The sequence below is a fragment of the Mercenaria mercenaria genome, chromosome 13 (assembly GCF_021730395.1).
Source record: "Mercenaria mercenaria strain notata chromosome 13, MADL_Memer_1, whole genome shotgun sequence".
Classification (NCBI taxonomy): Eukaryota; Metazoa; Mollusca; class Bivalvia; order Venerida; family Veneridae; genus Mercenaria; species Mercenaria mercenaria.
Window position 1 is genome coordinate 15,718,092 of NC_069373.1, and position 16,426 is coordinate 15,734,517.

The window sequence follows — 16,426 nt, forward strand, 5'->3', positions numbered from 1 at the left end:
AGCAGAGCACCGCCTTGGAACGTTTAGAAGCAAAAACACCACTGGGGAGCTTAAACCTGTTTATGGTGTGAACATAACCTCATTATTAACGCCAACATATGGTATGTAAAACACACAAAAACTGCTGAAGTAAATGTATACAAAAGCAAACACGCATGTGTTCAATACCTTTGAAGAAAACAGAGTATAAAAACACCCTTTAAGGCCTCATAACGGAAATCGAAATAGCTCATTTCAAGTGGAATTTATAAACTTTCTATTACTGAATCCTCTGTCTGTTCCGTCAGACGCAAACAAAAAGGAAGCAAAGCGTCATACTGTAGAATACGATTTGGATTCATGTCCACTAGAGGTGACTTTATTTCTGGTTCAGTTTAGTCATTTGTCGAGCAGACACACTTTGTTTTCTAAACTAACGATGTGAACTTAAAAATGCACTAGAGGTACCATTCTAAACCAAGAAAATGAAATGATATAAGTTTTCGATGAAAGCTTGTTTTCAGATCCTTTACATTATTTTGATTGTAACTGTCATTGTATGTATTTATGTACATGATATATTTAATAAATACTGTTTAAACTAAACCAAGTTTAATGGCTATTTTGTTAACCGTTATATCCTTACTTGAACGTACCGTTTTCGAGTTTTACAAATATCTACATTTGCTGTCAAAAATGAACAAGCTAGAATGGGTATTTGGTGCTAGTATGTTCAGGAATGGACATAGAGGTTGCATGTTCAGGAATGGACATAGAGGTTGTATGTTCAGGAATGGACATAGAGGTTGTATGTTCAGGAATGGACATAGAGGTTAAAGTAGATTCAATGCATCTCAAGTATACTTGCTTAGAACAAACATTTATTTCTTAAAGTATTTCCTTCCAGTGACTTTAGGTACGTAGTTGGTCGCACATTTCATTACATTTTGTGAAACAGACTTTGGTACGAGCGTTTTCTTTAGGATATTTGCCATTTTGCAAAAAAAAAATGTTTCTTTGAATATTTCTTCCTAATAAAATTTATGCCGAAAATAAACGCTAAATCATCAAAATGTGGCTAAAAATGGATCATTTAACAAAACAGATTCTACTTGTTGCGGAAAAATATCATAGTTTCTTTTCGCCGGTATCTGCCTTAATCTGATGTAAGATGCACATTGGGTAGCGGTCGGTAATTTCAAATATCTGCTTGAGTACACCATATTTGGTTATTTAGCTCCGATATTTTTCTGACTGACATATATAATGATAAGATACAACTGGAATAAAAGAGTTTAACATAGCACTAACGTAAGTTAAAACAAAAAGAGCTAAAATATCAAAGTACACCAGTTTTTAAAGGTTTTTTTCTAAATATATCTATTAGACGGACATTGATCCCAACCTTTTCCTTCCCATTTTGAAGCATTTTTGTATTTTTAACCTTTAACCGTCTTACGGCATGTGATTCTGCCTTTGTGGCCAGTGCAGATTAAGATCTCTGATCATGGTCTGCACTGCGTGCTCCTCAGTCAATAAATCTTCAGTGAACACCCCTTCGAATGATAAATGGTATCACCTAAATTGAAAGGTATTCTCATAAAGTCAATTTCTGAACACTGAAGACAAGTCATACTAAGCGCATTAATTGATTTAGCCAGTATTAGCGCCAGTATTAGCGCCAGTATTAACGATAAAACATGATCGATCAATACTGGCATTTCTTTCATGTAAAATTTCAGAAAGAAACATTATGAAATAATGACTTTGTTCTTATATATAAGCAGTCGTAAAATCATTGTAAACATTTAAAAGACTGAATATGTTCCGGTATAGATGTCACACCTATAATTACCGTATTTAAAACCTAACAGTTACTGCAGATATGACAACCTATATCAATCCTCTATTATCATGTTTCTTGATCGTTTTAATCACACTTCCATTAAAAAATGCTAGTGATCATCCCATATCCAATTAAATGTTATTACTTTCCTTTTTCGAATAGTTTATTCTTTCAAATATGAACTTTTTCTTCCGTTTGCCAATTTTCTGTCAAGAAATGAAAATACATGTATAATTTACAAATACTGTGGAAGACTGGCTGACGGGTTTAATCAATAACAAATAGATAATGATATGTCATTATTTCTAGGATGATCTCAGTATTATTTCAAAATAGACATGTTTTTTTAAATCAAGTCTACATGCTTTAGATTACAAGTAATTTGACATCATGCTGTGCAACTCTCATAAAATCATATTTCACCTTCAATGGAGCCGCTTTCGAAAATGCAATGAAATAGTTAAGTATTTGCTTATTATATAGAAGAATATCTAACATTCACTGCCAGATTTGCAGCCGCTGTTTTAAGTACACTTTCGTTCTCCTTATTACGGATAATTTCAATTTTGTCTGTATAATTCGTCTGTCGCGAAGAAGCTTCAAGCGACTTCTTACGGAGTGTGATCTTTTTGATCCCCTACAAAGATTGAACTTTTTGATCTCCTACAATAATGTGATTTGAGGCTGCAGGCTATCATTTTACAACCTTGTGGGTTTCAAGTCAACTTTTTATATATACACAGAGAATTGTGACTGATTATATGTTTAATTATAACAGAAGCTCGATCTGGGATGGTGCATTCCGCTCGTGTGGATTTTTGCCACTTCGGATCTCCGCTCGTGTGGATTTTTGCCAGTTGGGATCTCACAAGGCGCGCAAGCGCTAAGTGAGATCCTACCTTGCAAAATCCACGAGAACCGAATACAGTCCCAGATCAAGCTACTGTTATAAATATTGACCTTTTTCGGCGAACGCCGTCTAAGAACGAATTCGTTACCTATGCCACGTGACTTCAGTTTGCAAATCAAACTACTTGATAACGCATTATAGATAATTTATCAAAATGGAAGATTTATGCAACACTCTGCCTGATTGGACGAGTGTCAATTTCTTTCACTCTGTTGAGTGTGCTACGCTGAGTGAAATGTAGACAAAGCGTTTATCCTAAACGACGCTGTTCACAGTTTTAAAGCTAACTTTGGCTCAGTATATTTAGCAAGAATATTGATATATCTCAAAATGATAAGTAAGTTTAATGGATATGATAAAAACCTGTTCAAATACCAACATATATCAAATTAAAGAGAGCTGAATACGGTCTGCGTATCACATGAATAAGGGTGTGATAAGAGTCTTTTATGTAGAGAAGTGCTTTTTAAAAGATTTTCCTTGTTACAATTGTCGTCTGTATATGAAAAGGTTTCTTGCTTTTTTGACTTATTCAGATTGCATATTAAAATGAGTACTTGTTTGCTTTGATATATTTGTTATAAATTATTGAACTGATTTATTATATATGAATATTTTTCTTTAGTATGGTATGCAAATATTGAACTCAGTTGAAATCTGTTTTATTATGTATATGCTATATAATGACTGAATCTCATTACACTGAAATGAAGGTTCGCTGCATACAGTTTATCTATGTGATATGACTACGGTCAAACTTTGCTTATGAAACAGAAATATTGAAATAATTACAATTGTATGTTTTGCTTGACCTTCACTTTTTTATAGGCGTGATGTCACTGTCCAAAGATTCATGAATAGCGAATATGCATTTGTTAAAGCGGGATCACTTGGCCTATTTTAGAAATAAATAAAAATAATAAATAAAAAAATCCTTTAATTGATTTTTTCTCATGTATTCTAATCAAACTTGATTTGTAGCATCTTTATTAGGCCCGCAGCCAACTTTGTTCAGCTGGGACATTTGACCCCTTTTAGGGGCTGCTAAAGCTAAAACAAACTAGAAATGCCTTTATACAGCGTCTCATGAACAGCTTGGTGGATCTTTGTCATACTTGGTCTGGAGCATCACTATAAGGTCCTCTTCCAAATTTATTTATATAGGAACTTGGGCCCTGTTAGGGACCACTATAGCTAAAAGTAGATATGCCTTTCTTCGCATTAACCACTAAAATGTAATGGATTTTTATCAAACTCGATGTCTAACAATATCGTCAGGTCTCCTGCTATTTTGTTACAAATGGGGATAGGGACCAATTTAGCTAAAAATATAAACACGTTTAATGACCTCTTCTCATGAACCGCTTCATGAATCTTCAACAAACTACTGCTGTAATTATTCGTCTAAGGATAAACGAAACAAAATTGCAACCCTACGAAACCTTTGCGAAAAAAAATAAAAGAGAACCATTTAAATTGTTAAAGTGCGGTGTTTAGTTCTGCAATTTGAAAAATGTTAGATGAAAGATGAATGTTAGATGAAAAATTCATAAACTTCTTTCCTTATTACAATTCGCCGACCATCATTTTTAAAGATATTTCTTGTTATTATATACCTCTATCTTTCTGTTTGTGTGTTTCTCGTGCACAGCTTTTGCAATAAGTCTGAGGATTGTGAATTCTATTTTCTATTAGTTACTTTATCAACAAAGCATGACCGCCAAAGCTTCATTTCAAACGAAATATCATTCCATTTTACGTAACTAACTTAAGATAATTAACAGAAATGTTCTTTTGATCACCTTACACCAAGGTTCGCAAAATACAACGGTTATGATAGTATGTGGTCATTCTTTTCTATATATATCAGGTGGGAAAGTGGAAAAAAATCCGTCTTCTGGTCAGAAACTGCTGGAACAATTTTTAAACAATTTCGTACAAATGCTTCTTGGCTGACCCTTTAACAAAATGCTTAAATTATTCTGATCTCCCAAAACTATAAATATACATGTGCAAATCAAGAGAAAATGTTTTAAGCCGTGGAATAAATGTTATTGTATGTGTTATTTGGAGCGTAAACGAACGATAATAATGTTTTGTGTACTTGTTAACATGTCTTAATTTGACAAGAATGTGGTCAGACCGTCAGACAGAATATACATATATTACACTCTTTTTTTAATCGTGTTCTTATCCAAATATAAAGGGTAAAAATTGATTGCCTGGAAGAATAGAACACAACAAAACCAGTCATATCTACATCTCGCAAAGCAGACAAACTACAAACAGAAAATGTAATGGAAATAAATGGAGCAGACAGGCTGCTTCCATTACTCACCAACTAGTAATTATAATTATATGGAATATATCAAAATAGGGATAGGATGTGTATAAGGAATATAAAAAGGGAGTTGAAGGGAGGGAAGTAGCATCACCAAAAACAAAATAATCTACTTAAAATATAAAACGAAACGGACAAACACAAACCACGAAGTTAATACTGTATTTATCATTTATAAGCTCAAGATACACGTTTTACAGTATAACCAGCATATGTTCATTCGCTAACGAAATATAACATTTTCAAAACAAGAGTGCAAGAATGTCACAATATACGCCCGTCACAGCAAATTTCTTTACTCTAGCACCTGTATTTGCAAATGGAATTTTAATTTTGTGGTAATTTTTGTAATAACTAAGTGTTTTGTTTTTCTTAGTCCACAAAAAAACTCCTTACCAGGTAGAGATACCTTAAAATGCACCTAAAATTGGAAAGTAACATCTATGTTGTACCACAGAAAAGTGGTCTTGGTTTTTTATAGTAACAACTAAGGGAAGTTAATCTTAAAAAAAAAAAAAAATCAAAAAAAAAAAATGTAAGTCCTCACAAAAATCTTAACCAGGTAGAGACTGGTCAAAATACACCTCAAAATTGGATGTAGCATGCATGTTGTACTACAGAAAAGTGGTCTCGATTTTTCCCTACGACTAGTAATGAAAAACTTACAATATAAGCTATTTATAGTAACAACAAAGGGAAGTAATTCTAAAGAAGGGAACTGCACATGACACTTCGTCTCATGATGATGTATAATTGTGTCAAGTTACATCAAAATCCCTCCATGCATGAAGAAGAAATGCTTCGGACAAAGTCATTCTTGTATTTGACCTTTGGCCTCTAAGTGTGACCTTGACCTTAGACCTAGGGACCTGGTTCTTGCGCATGACACTACGTCTCGTGGTGGTGAACATTTGTGCCAAGTTATATCAAAATCCCTCCATGCATGAAGAAGAAATGCTCCGGACAAGTTTTCATTCTTGTATCCTTTGACCTTAAGTGTGACCTTGACCTTAGACCTAGAGACCTGGTTCTTGCGCATGACACTCCGCCTCATGGTGGTGAACATTTGTGCCAAGTTATATCAAAATCCCTCTATGCATGAAGAAGAAATGCTCCGGACAAAGTTTTCATTCTTGTATCCTTTGACCTCTAAGTGTGACCTTGACCTTAGACCTAGGGACCTGGTTCTTGCGCATGACACTCCTTCTCATGATGATGAACAATTGTGCCAACTTTCATCAAAATCCCTCTATGCATGAAGAAGATATGCTCCGGACAAAGTCATTCTTGAATTTGACCTTTGACCTCTAAGTGTGACCTTGACCTTAGACCTAGGGACCTGGTTCTTGCGCATGACACTCCGTCTCATGATGGTGAACAACTGTGCCAAGTTTCATCAAAATCCCTTCATGCATGTAGAAGATATGCTCCGGACAAGGTCTGTGGACGCCGCCCGCCCGCCAGGGGCGTTCCCATAATACGTCCCGTTTTTCAAACGGACGTATAAAAATGACGGCAATAAAGGATTTTTGTAAGGTCAAAAAGTATATGCAGAGCTCATACACGATATATACTTCGTAAGGCTCTTCTCTTTTATAATCTCAACATTTGTTTTTGTCTGTTTTATCTTACGGCAACACGACTCATAAAATAATTACGTAAATGCAGAATAAAATAAGAGATATTTTTCAATTACATTACATTCTAACAAAGTATTCGTGACAGGATTTAACCTTTTCATATTAACTGAATGGATAGTTTACTGATATCTCCATTTTTAAGTAACATAAGTATCCTTTCTTATCATGCGGATGCAGTGATCGATTTTCAATATCGTAAATAGTATCTACTTATCACTTTGTTAATGAAATGTTACAGAGGTCATGTTTACAATACAATGTGTCTAAAGGACACGGATGCCCCGTACATACTGTGCTGTCCTCTAAATAGCAAAGCTTTTAGAACAGATCATTTCCACTCAAGGATGTTCAACTAAAAGTTTGAAGCAAATTGTATTCAGATAAGGCTGTGCATCGGTCAAGTATATGAGGATTTGAATACACCAAATTTCTTCACTGTCGCCTTCTTTGTGAAATAAGGAAAGGGCCATATTCTAGAAAAGATAGCTACAGAAAAATCTATTGTAAAATCTATTGTTTACGGTTATCTTAACCTTAAGTAAATGTTCAACCACATCCTTTCAATAGTGTTTGGGAAGTTTGACACAAAAGATTCTTCTCTATATTAGATTATCAAAACTATCAAAGGGCCATAACTGTGAAAAATAGTAAAGAAAAGATACATTCCTTTAATCATCTCCACATCAAGCTTGTTCATCTATGAAAAATTGAAGCAAGTCAGACTGATAGTGTGGAAGGAGTTGGACACACAAGATTTCGGGACGTACGGACTTCCCCACTTGGTCTATTATAAAACCAATTCCTCTCTAATCTCAATGTGCTTGTGGTTGGTCTATTATAATGGCAATTCCCCTCTAATCTCAGTGTGGTTCTGGTTGGTCTATTATAATGTCAATTCCCCTCTTATATCTCAGTGTGGTTCTGGTTGGTCTATTATAATGGCAATTCCCCTCTAATCTCAGTGTGGTTCTGGTTGGTCTATTATAATGTTATTCCCCTCTAATCTCAGTGAGGTTCTGGTTTGTCTATTATAATGGCAATTTCCCTCTAATCTCAGTGTGGTTCTTGTTGGTCTATTATAATGTCAATTCCCCTCTAATCACAGTGTGGTTCTGGTTGGTCCCCTCTAATCTCAGTGTGGTTCTGGTTGGTCTATTATAATGGCAATTCCCCTCTAATCTCAATGTGGTTCTGGTTGGTCCCCTCTAATCTCAATGTGGTTCTGGTTGGTCTATTATAATGTCAATTCCCCTCTAATCACAGTGTGGTTCTGGTTGGTCCCCTCTAATCTCAGTGTGGTTCTGGTTGGTCCCCTCTAATCTCAATATGGTTCTGGTTGGTCCCCTCTAATCTCAGTGTGGTTCTGGTTGTCCTATTATAATGGCAATTCCCCTCTAATCTCAATGTGGTTCTGGTTGGTCCCCTCTAATCTCAATGTGGTTCTGGTTGGTCCCCTTTAATCTAAGTGTGGCTCTGGTTGTTCTATTATAATGGCAATTCCCCTCTTATCTCAGTGTGGTTCTGGTTGTTCTATTATAATGGCAATTCCCCTCTTATCTCAGTGTGGTTCTGGTTGGTCTATTATAATGGCAATCCCCTCTAATTTCAGTGTGGCTCTGGTTGTTCTATTATAATGCCAATTCCCCTCTAATCTCAGTGTGGTTCTGGTTGGTCTATTATAATGGCAATTCCCCTCTAATCTCAATGTGGTTCTGGTTGGTCCCCTCTAATCTCAATGTGGTTCTGGTTGGTCCCCTCTAATCTCCGTGTGACTCTGGTTGTTCTTTTATAATGGCAATTCCCCTCTAATCTCAATGTGGTTCTGGTTGGTCCCCTCTAATCTCAATGTGGTTCTGGTTGGTCCCCTCTAATCTCAGTGTGGTTCTGGTCGTTCTATTATAATGGCAATCGCCTCTAATCTCAGTGTGGTTCTGGTTGGTCTATTATAATAGCAATCCCCTCTAATTTCAGTGTGGCTCTGGTTGTTCTATTATAATGGCAATTCCTCTTTTATCTCAGTGTGGTTCTGGTTGTTTTATTATAATGGCAATTCCCCTCTAATCACAGTGAGGTTCTGGTTGGTCTATTATAATAGCAATTTCCCTCTAATCTCAGTGTGGTTCTGGTTGGTCTATTATAATGCCAATTCCCCTCTAATCTCAGTGTGGTTCTGGTTGGTCTATTATAATGGCAATTCCCCTCTAATCACAGTGAGGTTCTGGTTGGTCTATTATAATGCCAATTCCCCTCTAATCTCAGTGTGGTTCTGGTTGGTCTATTATAATGGCAATTCCCCTCTAATCTCAGTGTGGTTCTGGTTGGTCTATTATAATGTCATTTCCCCTCTTATCTCAGTGCGGGTCTGGTTTGACTATTATAATGTCATTTCCCCTGTTTTCTCAGTGCGGTTCTGGTTGGTCCCCTCTAATCTCAGTGTGGTTCTGGTTGGTCTATTATAATGGCAATTTCCCTCTAATCTCAGTGTGGGTCTGGTTGGTCTATTATAATGTCAATCCCCCTCTAATCTCAATGTGGTTCTGGTCGGTCTATTCTAATGTCAATTCCCCTCTAATATCAATGTGGTTCTGGTTGGTCTATTATAATGGCAATTCCCCTCTTATCTCAGTGTGGTTCTGGTTGGTCCCCTCTAATCTCAGTGTGGTTCTGGTTTGGTCTATTATAATTTCAATCATCCTCTAATCTCAATGTAGTTCTGGTTGGTAAAATCATAATGCCAATTCCCATCTAATCTCAGTGTGGCTGTGGTTGGTCTATTATAATGCCAATTCCCCTCTTATCTTAGTGTGGTTCTTGTTGTAATTGCCGCCGCCACGTTTTGTTTATAATTATGATACATAGTATTTAATCAATTATACGTACAGTGTTTGTGAACTAAGTTACTATGAATTCAATGAATTTAAAACATCTTTCGAAGGTGCCCATTAGAAATAAGTATTTAAATGAATTTGTAGATGGGTAAACATAAGAAAAGTTCACTGAAACTTCACAAGTTGATATGGAATCATTGCAAAACAGACAACAATTGCAAAGCAGACAATAATTATACCACTGGAAATATAAACTTGTATACACTTATTGAACTGATTGCCAGTCAATTGTCAAAACTACTGCTCGAGGGCCGAAAGAGACTACCGACTGGCTTGTAATAATATACAATATTAAACCAAGCGATAAAAATAATATTATCTTAAAATATTAAAAATTAAAATGTCAAGACCTATTAAAATTTTTTGGAGGATAAAACTTTGGGATAAAATGATAATTGAGGAGAATTCTCAAGAAAAAGTGTAGTAAATGAATACAAGGGGTTGACATCTGAATTTCTTATAAACTAAATTCTTATTCTATATTTTTCGTTTGTACAAGGAAAACAACAACTTGGAATTATCCCGTTACGTTACATCCCTATAACAGTGACTCCATGTCCACGACAAACTAGTTTAACAATTTTGTTGGAAGTCCTATATATATAAAAGATAAGCTCACTTCCACTGGTGCGGTCTTTTTTACATTAACTGACTGCCAGAAAAATAAAACGAATTATCGTGTTTTCACTATATAAAATAATATAAAATAATTTCTTAGGTTGCTTTCTTTCTAGATGCCTTAATCGCATTTTTCTACCCTTTTCGAAGGTCTAGAACTTTCTTTGTAACATCGTAAAAATATTTACTTTTTAACATTTATGTTACTAAATGGACTGAAACTTAAAGGTTAAAGACACTTAGCATAAGTTTAATTTCTGATTTAGAAATTTGAAGCTGAAAGTTAAAGGAGTGAAAATTGAACTTCAGACGCCACTGATTTCAAAGCATTTCATTCAAAGAGGGTTGATTTTTTATCTATTCAATATGTTTCAAAAGTTAATGAAATTTACGCAAGTAAGTGTGAGTAAGTCAAATATAATCAAAGCGTTTCAGTGTAATACGATATGACAATTTATAAAAGGTTTACCACCAGCCAAAATACTATCATGATGAAACAGAATAAAGGAATGTAGTACATAATATCATATTAGGCCGTAAAAACCTATTACCTACATATTTCGATCAGTACATTTTAGTCTATTTACATACCAGAACTGGTGCATAGTACGTGCTTAATATTTTAACGTATATAATTTTAAGGGATCAAAACTAGTCCTCTTTACAAAATGTGCAGCGGTGGCCGTTCTGTAATTAATTCGCGTCTGACTCTGAGAAAACATTCACCAAAACCGAACTGGCGAGCAATTTTAACGATCAAAGAAGATTGTCATGTTTTCTAGTCTTTGTACAGCACAAACAGGGAAATGATACAATTCGCTTATGACGCGTTTATTGCGTTTATCATCTCGCGTTTCTAGTCATTTCAGGGCGTATTATACCGATCTTCAGTCAGTGTTTGGACAGCTTCTTTTATATATTCTGCAATCTATATACAGTAAAACATGACCCACAAAGAAAATTACAAATGTCGGCCTTGGATACCCACTGTGTCAACATCACTTTTAGAGAAAATATGGTATCATTTTACTTTTCTCTTTTTTCGTAGTTATATATTAGTAATACACGCCTTATGTTTGTATTTTGTTTGTTTAACAAACCGCCATTTTGAACTACACGTGAGTAAAATGCAGTGTGCAGTGCAAAAGAGAAAACTATCTGATTCCCGTTTCTCTTTCTAGTTAAAAGACAGTATTACCTTTGTTTCAGATGATATAATCCATCCAGTTTCCACAGCTTGCTTTTCACATTTTTGCTATAATAGTCAATAGTCAATTTGATTTGTTACAGTTGAATAGTCAATTTCATTTGTTACAGTTGCTTGGTTTAAGTCATATCTTTCTTTTGAAGATGTAAATTAAATGTAATAGTTGAACATATATACCATAAAGATAAATACTGGAGAGGGACGATCGAAACAAAAGGTACATATAACTTCCTTTTACATTCATCAAAAGTCACTTCGGTACATTAATCGTCTACTTCCGAATAACAAGTATGGATGGTTGTAAACAGGGTCATAGATGAATAATAACTACGAGGGTTGTTCATTAAATATATATACATCCTGCAAGACACAGTTACATATAATGTAATTACAAAAGCAATGCGCTAGGTGCCTAGACGATGAAATAATGTAAAATTGTCAATAACTGCAAATAAAATTATATAGCTTTCTGTCATAGAAATCACCTCAACTCTGTGAATGTATTTTCTAACATCTAAGTGGCATCTCCTTAAAGTTTAATATCAGTTGGTCATTTGAGATTAAAACAAACAACGTTTTGTCTATGGGCTGACATAAAATTGACAAAACAAGAAAATCAAAAAATCAGAGCAGAACATTAAAATAGTACACAGGGGCCTCCGTGGCCGGGTGGTTAGGGTCGCTGACTTCAAATCACTTGCCCCTCATCGATGTGGGTTCGGGCCTCACTCGGGGTATTGAATTCTTCATGCGAGGAAGCCATCCAGCTGGCTTACGGAAGGTCGGTGGTTCTACTCAGATGCCCGCTCGTGATGAAATAATGCACGGAGGACAACTGGGGTCTTCCTCCACCATTAAAGCTGGAAAGTCGCCATATGACCTTTCATGTGCCGGTGCGACGTTAAATCCGACAAAAAATAGAATAAAAATAAAACAAAATAGTACAAGAACTTGGAAAACACCAACAGAAGTTATTAAGTTACTGTATAAATTAAAAGTTTTAGCTGATCTTTCTTGTGGTATAATCTCAATCACCCATTAGTATTATTTTAACCTTTAGCCTGCTAACGGCAAATTGTTCTTGCAGACCAAGATCACCCTGCACATCATTGTTCGCTGTTCAGTCAAAAAAAAATCAATGACACCCCTTTGAATAATAATTGGTGCTGTCCAAATCGAAAGATGGACAAGTTCAGTATAGAAATTTAGCAGGGTAAGAGTTCATAACTTGATATGGCATAATACACCTACAAGCTTAGCTTTGTGAAAAAGTTGGTATGCGGCCCGTTGTCGATTTAATTTCGTGAAAATAGTTACTTTAACATGTTTTAAACTTTTAGAAAGTCCGTCCAAATGTAATTTTATGATATGAGGATTAGCTTGATATTATTTTTTATTATTATTATTATTATTATTTATTTTGGTTTTGCTTGAAAAAACATATTCTGGATTCAACATATTGAGAAAAAAAATCTGACTCCCAAATCTCTGAAAACAAATTTCCGCCTCCACTTGAAGTCAAGAATTCCAAGAAAATATTTCTATTACTCTGAAAGTCATATTCTCTGCTTTGTAATTGCTTTTAGATTTAATGTTTTAGAGCTAAATAATAAGGTTAAGTAGCGGAAACTTTCTGTTCCTGAAGTCAACCACTGGGTTTTCCCTACTTCCTGATTGGGAAACTTGATACTAAATATAGCATCTTTCTTCCAGTTCGGGAAGTAAAATCATCCTTTCGTGACTTGTTTCGTTCAAAAAGCCAGGAGCATATGAGTATGCCTGGTATCATTAAATGAAATACATCATTATAAAAGCTTGAGAAATATCTCTGAATTTCTACCGTTCAATGTTTTAAGATATATTCGTAGAAAAAAATAACTCTGAAATTACCTAATTTTAAAATTTCCCGAATAGGAAGCTTAACTTCCTGGTCGGGAAACTCATTATATACAATTATTTGAATTGTTTGTCTTTCGTAGAGTACTTAAGTTATACAAGTGTTACTTATTAAACACTTTTTTGTCATTGCATCTAAGTTTAATTTTTTTTTTATTTGTCAAAAGTAGGTTACAGCATATAGCATATAATATAAGAAATATTCTATAAGTAGGTAATTACATACTGAGTGAAAAAGTTTGTATTTTATAGAACTTGTATAAAGCCCTGACCCTTGCCATGTTAGATTTCTTTAAAGAAATTGTCTGTCCTTCAATTTGAACAGTACTATGAAAATTACAAGATGTTTACCGAAAAATACTGACCAATAGGCGTAAAAACAGCACAGATCTTGATCAAGATCTACACTGGTCTCAATAGCAGAAACCAATTGTGTTAAACAAAACAAGGGTCAAGGCAATACCATAGTATAATAAGTACTATTGAGCTACATAAAGGGAAATAATTCCTACAAGTATAATAAGCTAATCAAAACACAGTTATTTATCTTTCTTGATTGTAATACCTACTTCTTATAACCTTAATAAAGTTTAAATCTAAGTTTTTGATCTAAGTTTAAATTGGCATAGTTCATTTTAAGACATGATGTATACTCTTTTGCACCGGGCCTTTGATGGAAACGAGTCAAAAAATGACGATTTTACTTCCCGAACAGGAAACAATGTACAATCAGGGAAAGCCATAAACTTATCTCCCGAACGGGAAGTTCCCCTACTAAGGTTAGTATATATATATTAAATGTGACCTTGACTTTTGAACTTAGGGTCCCCGTCGCCTGGTTTCGGGAAACATTTATGCAAAGCAATGTTGTAATATCTTGATGGATGACAAAATGACAGGACACGAAACAGACCATGTTCGTGCCATGTTAACGTTTGAAACGTTTTTGTACATTTTGGTATCATTTTGATAGCTGAATAGATGTCACTGTTTCAGAGCAGTATTTAACATTTAATATACAATGTCTGCCTATCTATATTCATTTCACGGCCTCTGCCAACATTTTTAACAAAAGTCAAAACAACACACATAAAGATTTATTTCTAATAGACGAGAAAATATCTTAAAGAAGCGGTCCGACAGACCATTAGTCACTCATTTCATTTTTAAAAGAGAGGACTTAGTTATGTTCTGCACAACAATTCATTTACGTTTGACATTGTTTATTTTACTTTTTTTGCATCATCTGTTACAGTACAGCTTTCCGATTGACAAGTTATGCACTGAAATCTGGTATGAGTGACTTATATTTTCTTTTCCTGCAATGGGTTGTCACAAACTTGTAACAAAGAAAGTCCCATTTACCTCCAGAATTGCTACAGGTTATGCTTACGTGAATCAAGACGTAGATAGCTCATAAACTGACATAAAAATGTATATCTGCGCTTCGAATGGATTTTCCCAACAGAATACAGATACACGTAGTACTGCATGCAAATGATACTGGAAAACTTAATGGCTGGATACACATATCACCTTTGTATCAACTGATAAATGTGTCCACAGCTTTTGTGTTTATTTGTCAAAACATTATGAAATATGTTTATTAAATGGAATTTGAAAAGTAAGACATATTACAGTACAGAATGCAAAAATACTAAAGTATCACATGTTTTCGCGATACACTTCAGATTTTTTCAAACGCTTTACGGTGTCCATTGCAAGTGTAACGGTAAATGGATCGGGAAAACTATTTCTATGAGAAAAGAAGGCAAACTGACAGTGTGTTTACCTGGATGAATAATGAATAAATGATAAACTTTATGAATATAGAAACATATTCTGTGTATATGTTAATCATCAAGCCATAATAATATTTCTGGCACACACTTTCCATCAAGGATTTCACTACGTTGTCATAGACGATCGAAAATAAAACTTGCTTCTACGTCAAACGCTTTTTCACTTTTTTTATTTTAATTATTCTACTTTGAAAGAATAAATTGCAAACAGAACAATAGCATACTCGGTTTAACTAAGTCTGTTCATGAGATGTAATAAAACAAGCCAGTTCAATGAATTTATATCCCCCTTTACCTGAATAAGTTGTTTTGTGAATGACGAGACTATATTTGGAAAGAAATTAAATTTCCAGATATACTCAAGTTATGTACAAAAGGACCGGGCAGCTGTTTAATGGTTCCTATATTTTTTTACAAAATCAAGGGGAAACGCTCTGCCCTATAGAATGTTTATTTGTATTAAGTTTCACGAAGATCCATCCATGGGCTATTTTGTTTGTCGGGAATTTATAAAGGGCAATACTTACGAAGATACTGAAGAGAGTATGATGGAAGATACGCACGAGTGACCTATCTTTATGTAAAATGTCATGAAGGTCTACCAATGAATTACTTTTTATAAGGGGATTTTTGGATTGTAAATTAAATAATGGACAATAACTCTGGTTAATCAACTGACCCTGACAAAATTGTAATGCAGATCTAGATGTATGTAGTTTCATGAAGATCCATCAAAAGGTTACGTATATAAAATCAAAATTCCCTATTGCTTACCAAAACAACTCTTCAATCTTCTCTACTTTCTTTTCAGAATTACCTCTCTTTTATACTTCGCATATGCGCCAATTTTCAATATTTATTACTATTTTCTGCTAGTTAGTTTTCTGAGGTAGTTATTTCATACTTCAGTACGCAGTTGCATAGATAAAACAACTAGTGTTACTTAACAAGACATAGTTACTTTTTTGAATTACTACTGCTCTAAAAATGAAGCTATGAAAAAACTAATTTAAGATTATTACTTAAAATTCGTTACGTACTCTTCTCACTACTTTCCAAATTTTCTTGTTCACCATTTTCAAAAATTTCAATGTTTAATAAAACAGCTTAGTTCAATGTAATGTATTTAAGATCGTATATTTAATGCCTGCCATTATTGTATGTAATTTATCTGTAAGGAGAGGAACTATTTTAGTTAATTCTATCGTTCCAATCCTTTTCTTATTGTGTGTAGTCATGTCAGTTGTCATTCTTAAATGTACATTACGAAATAAATATGTTTAAACAAAATCAAGGGGG

The 16,426-nt window shown here is 34.5% G+C and overlaps 1 protein-coding gene across 1 annotated transcript in view; it reads right to left on the reverse strand.

Annotated features, from left to right (window-relative positions):
* The window catches only part of LOC128547678 (uncharacterized), a 15,671-nt gene extending 3,941 nt beyond the window's left edge, over positions 1-11,730 (reverse strand). Inside the window, exon 1 of the mRNA XM_053520754.1 lies at positions 11,421-11,730. The gene's annotated coding sequence lies outside the window, so the exon portion shown is untranslated. The remainder of the gene's footprint in view (positions 1-11,420) is intronic.
* Between the last annotated feature and the right edge of the window lie 4,696 nt (positions 11,731-16,426).